A 10,000-nucleotide genomic window follows, 5' to 3' on the forward strand; every position below is an offset into this window, starting at 1 on the left:
TGTTCATTTACTGTTAAATCGTCTCTGTCAAAGGACTCATGAAATAAGAAAGTCTTCAGTTTCCTCTTGAAAGCCTTGATGTTTTCAATCATTCGAATGTTTCGTTGGAGCTTATTATATAGTCTAGGGGCCGCTTCATTATTAGGGGCATTATTAATACTATCACACCTTTTCGTCATAAATCGTCATGAAAATTGACAGTCACAATCTGGACACAAATATCTATAGACACAATAACGTTATGCATGATTTCAATATCATTTCCCATGGCTATTCATTCCCAATTCACTCTTTCCATAAGTAGGCCTATCAATGCTGAGATCCGGATGTTGAGGAGCCACTGTCCTTGACCTTCTCACAATAATACATTGAGTTTTGTTAGGTTTCAACTTCATACCATAATTTGCACCATGTATTAATTTTAGTATAATCGATATAAGACTTAGCGAACAATTTAAATAAAATATTTTAATAACATTAACAATAAAACAGATATTTCATATATAAACTATAAGACTTATGTCGGCCTGTTTAACATAAAACATTTGCTGCAAGTCTGAACTTTTGAAGTTCTACTGATTCAACTACCCGATTAGGAAGATCATTCCACAACTTGGTCACAGCTGGAATACAACTTCTAGAGTACAGGATTTCTGGTTACGTAATAATTTTATGTATATATATATATATATATATATATATATATATATATATATATATATATATATATATATATATATATATATATGTGTGTGTGTGTGTGTGTGTGTGTGTGTGTGTGTGTGTGTGTTCAATAAGTAGCATGAACTGGCAAACTATGTTTGAATAAGATAAAACAGAAGCTATTTTTTGTTCACTTAAACAATTTCAAAGTTACGTAAAATTCAGTACTGGAGACTCGACTCAAAAAAAAAAAAAAAAAAAAAAAAAAAAAAAAAAAAAAAACTTCCGGCACGATATAATGGACAAATAAGTCTCTATCTTTCATTTCTACTTAATATGATTTTAACTTTGAAAAGGCTATATATGCATGAAAGCAGAACTGACAGAATTATAATGACTTGGGTATTCAAATATAACTTTGGTATTATACCGGGCGAGAGTTCAATGCGACTACAGGTGGGCGCAGCTGGCCAGTTGATCCCGATGCCAAACCAAGCAAAGGGCGCAACTGTCTGTGGTTTCTGCTACTACGGATTTACCATTATTAATATTACCACCGGCAGCGAAGTTGGTAGGAGGTTATGTTTCGAGTTTGTTTAATAATTCATTTATTTGTCTGTATGTGGAGAAGATTACGTCAAAACTACTCGACGGATTTTGACGAAATTTTCACAACATAGATCTTAGGCCATGAATGGCCCCATTCAATTTCGGAGATGATCCTAATAGGGATTTGCATTTTCCGTTATTTTGAAGATAAAGATTAATACGGATTCTAGATCTGGATTTGCATTTTCCGTTATTTCGAAGATAAAGATTAATACGGATTCTAGATCTGGATTTGCATTTTCCGTTATTTCGAAGATAAAGATTAATACGGATTCTAGATCTGGATTTGCATTTTCCGTTATTTTAAAGATAAAGATAACGTCAAAACAAATTAACGGATTTTGACGAAATCTCCACCACATACAGATCTTAGGCCATGGACGACTCCAAGAAATTATTATTATTATCATTATTATTATTATCACAAGCTAAGCTACAACCCTAGTTGGAAAAGCAAGATGCTATAAGCCCTAAGGGCTCCAACATGGGAAAATAGCCCAGTGAGGAGAGGAAGCATGGAAATAACTAAACTACAAAAAGGTAATAAACAATCAAAATAAAATATTTTCAAGAACAGTAACAATAGTAAATTAGATCTTTCATATATAAACTATAAAAACTTCAAAAAAAAAAAATCAAGAAACAGAGAAATGATAGAATAGTGTACCCGGATGTACCTTCATGCAAGTGAACTCTAACCCAAAACAGAGGAAGACCATGGTACAGAGGCTACGGCACTACCCAAGCCTAGAGAACAATTGTTGAGTATTATTTTTTTTTAAATCTTTGTGGTTGTGGTGGCCTATGGTAACGTCCAAACTCGTGATTGCCAGACAGGGGTTCGAGTCACGCTCAAACTCGTTAGTTTCTTTGGTGGCTGCAACCTCACCATCCTTGTGAGCTAAGAATGAGTGGTTTGGGGGTGACTATGGGTCTGTCTGCTAAGTCATCAACAGCAATTGGCTGGCCCTCCTTGGTCCTAGCTTGGGAGGAGGGGGAACTTGACGCAGATCATATATATATATATATATATATATATATATATATATATATATATATATATATATATATATATATATATATATACATATATATGTATATATATACATATATATGTATATATATACATATATATATATATATATATATATATATATATATATATATATGTGTGTGTATATATATATATGTATATATATATATATATATATATATATATATATATATATATATATGGTCAGTCTCTGGGGCATTGTCCTCCTTGCTAGGGCAATGTTACTGTCCATTGCCTCTGCCATTCATGATCAATCTTTAAACACGTTGACAGATTATATATTTTTTTCTATCTGAAGCTCTTGTAGAACATTTCTTTTTGATCACACGTATCCACAGATTTACATTCCGTATGTATTCATAGGAATATAAAGTGAAAAAGTTAACACTTTATACCTTGTAAAAAATATGCACTCTCGTCCACTTTTGGTATTTTTACAGTCAATTTATCGAAAATATTTCTTTACAACGATAAAAACTCAGTTAATTTATCGAAAATATTTGTTTACAACGATAAAAATTCAGACTATTTATCGAAAGTATTTGTTTACCACGATAAAACTCGGTTAATTTATCGAAAGTATTTGTTTACCATGATAAAAACTCGGTTAATTTATCGAAAGTATTCGTTTACCACGGTAAAAACTAGTAAGTATTTTTCGCTAAGTTTTCGAAATATGATAAAATCTCCATTTAAGTCATCCAAATTGGTTGAAAGTACTCTATTAAAGTTTTGATCAGAGGTAGGCCTATTCGAGTTTCATCAAAAGTACGGACTCAAAGCTCGGCCGAATGTATATACATCATGCTCTATTAAAGGTCATGTATCAAAGTTTGATTAAAGGTTAAGCATCAAAGCTTGATTCGTGGTACAATATTCCACCCTTCATGGCGGTATCCTCTTAAAGCTTAACTTGGTCTAGTGCTTCAGCTCTTCAAAGTTGCTATTTTCCAGCTCAGAGTGTGTCTAAATACTGTCTTCCAGCTTAGTTGACGTCAGGATCAAAGCTTGATTCGTCGTGGTACAATATTCCACCCTTCATGGCGGTATCCTCTTAAAGCTTAATTTGGTCTAGCGCTTCAGCTCTTCAAATGTGCTATTTTCCAGCTCAATTAGGGAGTGTCTAAATACTGTCTTACAGCTTAGTTGATGACAGGATGCCAGGAAACCTTAAATCGATCAATCAATCCAGTTGGTAATTTTATATTCAAATCAAACGGTAATACTGTACAGCAGTGTCTTTTGAAGTAGGCCTACTGCATTAAAGCTTGATCAGAAATATTGTCGTCAGCTTGATCTTAGTAACAGGATCCCAGCTTGATGACAGGAAGTGGCATTCGACTTATTTGCAGCTTCATTCGATCTTAGCTCAATGGAAGTGATGTAAACGTTGTAGTCTGTCCAGTAAGTCAATTTGGAATTGAAGCTAGTAATTTTAGCCATCTGGAATGGTTTTAAACGTCGTAGGGGTTGTGCAGTAAATACAATTGATCGTGAAACCGGTGATTTTAATACTTTTTCTACCAGCTTGATGAAGTGTAATATAAAGTTAGACAGATTAACCAAAAACACCGTTTTACAAGTTAACGTCTGACAGCTCAATTGGAAATATACCTTTTTAAGCTTAAACGTTGCTGTCTTTCGGCTTGATAAATCTTTTAACTTTTTGTTGGATTAAAGATTATTTGAAGTAATATTTGTCAATTCATTTTGTGATGATGTCTTACAGCATAATGGTGGAATCGCACTAGTAATTTCTTGTCTGAGGTTTTCGCATCTGAGCGAAAGTGTTGTAGCGTCACAATACAATATCGCAGTTCGAGGAGCAAATGGGAAAAAGTTAAACGAAACCGATCAGCTGATATCATCATGGCGCCCAGAAATGTTCTAACTGTTGCAGTAATATGTATTACCAGTGTATTACGTGAATTGAAGAATTCCACAACTACCAAAGGTTGAACAAAGCAAATTTTTCTTATTTATTGAGGTTTGTTGGACCCAAGATTGCCAAGCAAGAGCACGTCCTATTTGCAGCCGCCATTTTGTGTGTTTACATCTGACGTCATGACTGCCGTTTATGCGAGTTGCTTCCCGTTCAATCGGGAAGCCAATTGCTGCCAATGTCTCGAGCAATAACAGCTCGTGCTTTTCATTTTGGCCAGCAACTGACAAAAAAAAAAAAAAAAAAAAAAACAATGTGACTCCAGCTTTACAAACAAGTGCCATTGTAAGTATATGACTATAATTGTGACACGAGCTCTCATTTAGGTTACTGTGTACTGCATGATATGATTTAATATCATTCCTACCTTCTTCCATAAGTTAGATGATGTTTCCTCTCTCTCTCTCTCTCTCTCTCTCTCTCTCTCTCTCTCTCTCTCTCTCTCTCTCTCTCTCTCTCTCTCTCTCTCTCTCTCAAAAATACCTTTATTTGACCTTTTTTCAGACTACAGATAACTCCTAACCACATAAGGTAGAATTCTCTGGAACCACCAACACCGTTACGAATATCTGAGATTCTACCCGGTGGGAGGCTTGTGTGCAGTTTACACCAGCCAATCAAGTTACCACGTCATTCAATGTAGCAGTAAAAAAAAAAAAAAAAAAAAAAAAAACTTTTTCCTTGGTAAAATGGAACATGTAAAGGCAATCATGTTATGTAAATAGACCATGCAAGGAATACGTTTAGACATATTGTATATAAGGTACTTTCATTGGACAAATGTTTCCATGGGAAAAATTGCAATTGAATGTTGATCACTGTGTATGTTTTATAAGTGGGTATTTTAATATATGCATGCATATACAGTATACTGTGATTATGTGCATATATACAGTATGTATACTCTCTCTCTCTCTCTCTCTCTCTCTCTCTCTCTCTCTCTCTCTCTCTCTCTCTCTCTCAAAATGAAATTGAGAAAAGTAAAATATCACTTTCTCTAAAAAGAGAAGTATATATTTAATGAGATGGTCCAACCAGTATTAACTTATGCATCAGAAACTTTTAGCCTTACTTAAGCTTTAGAACACAAACTAATTATAACTGAAAGAGCTCTAGAAAGAATAATGATGGGAATAACACTAAGAGAGCAAAGTAAAGTACAGGATATTCTAACTCTAATAACATGTAAGAAATGAAATGGACATGGGCAGGACATATAATAGGAATGACAGTTAATAAATGACATTAAGATTAACAGATTGGGACCCTATAAATTGAAAAAGAAGCAGGGGAAGGAAGAGAAAACGATGAATTTCCGAACTAAGAAAGTTTGCTGGTATTGACTGGTAAAGAAAGACCACAAACAGATGAAAGTGAAAGGTCATGTCTGGGGCCTTTGTGATGCAGTGGACTAGTAATGCCAGATGATTTAATATATATATATATATATATATATATATATATAATATATATATATATATAATATATATATATATAATATATATATATATATATATATATATATATATATAATATATATATATATACATATATACATAGGTTAAAGGTGTCAGGTTTCAGTTCTAGTTCCATCAGAATAGATGCTCACCAGAACGTCAGCCGGGCAAGCCCAACTCCCCACTGAGGTGCCCTACCACAGCAGTGGCCTCCCCAGCAAACAGCTTAAACTCTCGGTCCCGGGCGGGGTTCGATCTGCTGCCATGCGAATGCTAAGCAAACACGTTATATATACATACATACATATATATATATATATATATATATATATATATATATATATATATATATATATATGTCAGTTCATACCCGCAAACTTTCTTAGTTCGTAAAACCATCGTTTTCTCTTCCATACCCTGCTTCTTTTGCAATCTCTAAGGTCCCATTCTGTTAATCTTAATGTTATTTATTATACGTCATTCTTATTATATGTCCTGCCCAAGTTCATTTCATTTTTTACACGTTGTTAGAATGAGAATATCCTCTACTTTAGTTTGCTCTCTTTGTGTTATTCCCATCATTATTCTTTCCAGAGCTCTTTCAGTTATAATTAGCTCATGTTCTAAAGCTTTAGGAAGGTTAAAAGTTTCTGATTCCAATACAAATTTTGTTCATTTCTTCTTTACTTGCTTTTATTTCATCATGTAGCTGGGAGTACCTATTTTATATTGCTAAACGAAACTCATCAGATTTTGTGTGTGTGTGTGTGTGTGTGTATGTGTGTGTGCGTGTGTGTATGAGTGCGCGCGCGCGCGCGATATCAAATTGAGAATAAAGCTAATTCGTATAACAACTGATACTCTTCTCACTTTTGAAGGACAATCGAATTAAAAATGTAAATATCAATCAGGTAATTATTGCAAATAAAGTATAGTTCCATTTCGTTTAAACGCCATGTCAATAGTCTGATTATTAAAAAAAAAAAAAACACGTTTATCAAAAAAAAAGACTAGAAGCGTTAACGAAAGAACAATAAGTATGGCTGTTCATCGTCCATTTCGAAGAGAAATTCCCGAATAAGAACATAATATCAAGCTCTTTGGGGGTAATTAAACATAGTCGCTTAAAAGAGGTCAGCGGTTCCAAACCTGCAAAGAGAGAGAGAGAGAGAGAGAGAGAGAGAGAGAGAGAGAGAGAGAGAGAATCAATAAATGCTGCGCGCACACGCACCCGCCACCGCAAACCCACTCACGAACGCACGCAGTACATCCCCGCTCCAACCGAAATATCTTCTTCCCCTCAACATCCGTGTCTCTTCCTCTCTCTTCTCAAATCGCCATACGCGCTTCGAGCATCTCCGCAAGGAAACTCCAGCCAACGCCTCTACTCCAGCATTACCTGGATAAGATTATTTCCTCCTCGCAGGTAAACAGGTGAGAGATAATATAACATGGAAATTACGACGTGTAAGATAATACACAGAAAATAGTATTATATATTTTGTAGTCAAATCAGGTTTCCATGTGGTGGAGTGTGTCTAAGTGTCCCCAGAGGTCTATGCCATTGAAGAAAAAAGAGGAATTGTGATGTAATTCTCGTAATAGTTTTCATGGTAGTATTCTGTTCCCAACATCCATATGGAATGGTGGAATTGACGTTTCTTCCTTAACGAATGTATAGAAAACGTACATCCAATAAGAGGGAAAAAATGCAGTTTTGGTTAAGCTGAAAACAAATGACATCTTTCACTTTAATTCGTTAATGTGAAAACAACTATTTTTTACACGAGCAAAAGAAAATCTACAAAGTGAATGTAAAATATTATCGTGGTCGTGAAAAAAAACACACAATGGTAAATTATATGATAGAAAAAGAAATAAGGAAAGAATGTGGAAACAAAGTGAAGCAGTAATGAAGGAATATATATACCTACTTACACACAAACAAGCATTATATATATATATATATATATATATATATATATATATATATATATATATATATATATATATATATATATATATGTGTGTGTGTGTGTGTGTGTGAGTGTATATAATATATATAGCATATATATATATATATATATATATATATATATATATATATATATATATATATATACTGTATATATACTGTAAATACATTTTTGTGTATCTAAGCCTGTTCAATAGTAAATATACACGTATATACTATATATATATATATATATATATATATATATATATATATATATATATATATATACTTGGATATATGTGCATTATATATGTGCATATACTGTAAATACATACATACATACATACATATATATATATATATATATATATATATATATATATATATATATATATATATAAGTGTGTGTGTATGTATTTGTGTATGTGTATGAGTGTGTGTGATGGGAAATTTTGTCTGATCGCTCACAGCAAACCAACCAAATAAAATAAACATTTCACAAATGATAACACTTTTAAATAATTACTCCATTTTTAATTGAGTATATAATTTGAGTATATACCAAATGTACACTAAAGTCACGAATTTCTCTTTGGTTGACTATGTTGACGATGCCAGTTCCAGATCCTTTAGAACCTCCTCCCCCAACCTTTGTGTAACATATCTTGCTATTTTTGCCCCCCCCCCCCCTTTAAAGAACCTCCTAATTACTGTACAGGAAGAGGAGAGCTGCAGGACTGCATAATTTTGGAGTAAATGGAGAGCGTGCTCTTGTGAACAAATACGCTGCAAATAGCTTGTCTTTTGATCCATATGTAGTAAAAATGTTATCTCTCTCTCTCTCTCTCTCTCTCTCTCTCTCTCTCTCTCTCTCTCTCTCTCTCTCTCTCTCTCTATATATATATATATATATATATATATATATATATATATATATATACATATATATAATATACATATATATACATATGTATATACATATATATACATATGTATATACATATATATATACATATGTATATACATATATACACACACACCTATATATATATATATATATATATATATATATATATATATATATATATATATATATATATATATATATATATGTATGTATATACATATATACACACACACATATATATATATATATATATATATATATATATATATATATATATATATATATACATATATAAGTATATATATATAGCCTATAAATATATAATATATAATATATAAAATATATAATATATAATATATATATATATACAGTTTATATATATATATATATATATATATATATATATATATATATATATATATATATATATATATATACACAGTATATATATATATATATATATATATATATATATGTGTGTTAACTTTTTTATCTTCTTTTCTTGAAGACAACCTATAGTGTATCTGGAAACCGTTTAGGGATTCCCTTCTCAGATTTAAATAAGATATACCTGTACATATACTGTACTCTCATTGTGAATCAGATGGTGTCATCAATTAGACGAAAGGATGCTGTTTTGGTATGCGATCTCAATGTCGTGCTTTGAGTATTTTTATCCGATATTGATGATAAGCAAATATAAGTATTTTTTATCTGATACTGTTAAAATTCATAGATAAATACATAAAAGTATTCATCTTATTATTCTTGTTTTTTTTTACCAATTAGAATACTGAGATCGAATACCAAAGCAAAAGAATCATTTCTGAGATCACGCCATATCCCTTCTCGTGTGCTAAGGTACCGAGTGAAGGACAAACCGTGGTTCAATGATGATTGTAGACGTGCTTATTTGGAGAAACAGGAGGCCTATCATCTTTGGAAGGGTAACAGATCAGATTTGACCTGGAGCAACTATACTCAGCTTCGAGCTTTTGCTCAGAGAGTTTATGCCTCAACTGAAAAGGAGTACAATTTAACCATAAAAGAAACACTTTCTGGTACAACTCAGGAACATAAATGGTGGTCTACCCTTAAATCTGCACTCTTTGGTGTAGATGCAACAGTTCCTCCTTTACTCAAACCAGATGGCTCAGTCACTCACTGTCCAAAGGAAAAGGCAACCCTTTTGGCTGATGTTTTCGACAGTAAACAGAGTAATGAAAAACTTGAACTTCCTCATTCCTGTTTTCCTGAGGCTAAACTAACTAGTTTAGCTTTTCGATCTCGTGAGATTAAAGCTCTGTTGATGGACCTTGATGCCTATGGAGGTGTAGACCCAAATGGTATTTTTCCTTTGTTTTTTATAAAGACAGCAGATTTCTTAGCTCCAAAGTTATCTGTTATTTTG

The 10,000-nt window shown here is 32.6% G+C and overlaps 2 protein-coding genes across 3 annotated transcripts in view; one reads left to right on the forward strand and one right to left on the reverse strand.

The window, feature by feature from the left end:
- LOC137640245 (UDP-glucuronosyltransferase 1A8-like) overlaps window positions 1-10,000 on the reverse strand; it is a 107,615-nt gene that overhangs the window by 67,444 nt on the left and 30,171 nt on the right. The gene's annotated exons all lie outside the window — the stretch shown is intronic.
- The window catches only part of LOC137640248 (uncharacterized), a 43,828-nt gene continuing 40,794 nt past the window's right edge, over window positions 6,967-10,000 (forward strand). Inside the window, exon 1 of one of the 2 annotated variants that reach the window (XM_068372823.1) lies at window positions 6,967-7,151. The gene's annotated coding sequence lies outside the window, so the exon portion shown is untranslated. Of the gene's footprint in view, window positions 7,160-10,000 lie in introns of both variants that reach the window. The other variant, XM_068372822.1, reaches the window with a different exon arrangement.

Source organism: Palaemon carinicauda, chromosome 4 (assembly GCF_036898095.1).
Source record: "Palaemon carinicauda isolate YSFRI2023 chromosome 4, ASM3689809v2, whole genome shotgun sequence".
Taxonomy (NCBI): domain Eukaryota; kingdom Metazoa; phylum Arthropoda; class Malacostraca; order Decapoda; family Palaemonidae; genus Palaemon; species Palaemon carinicauda.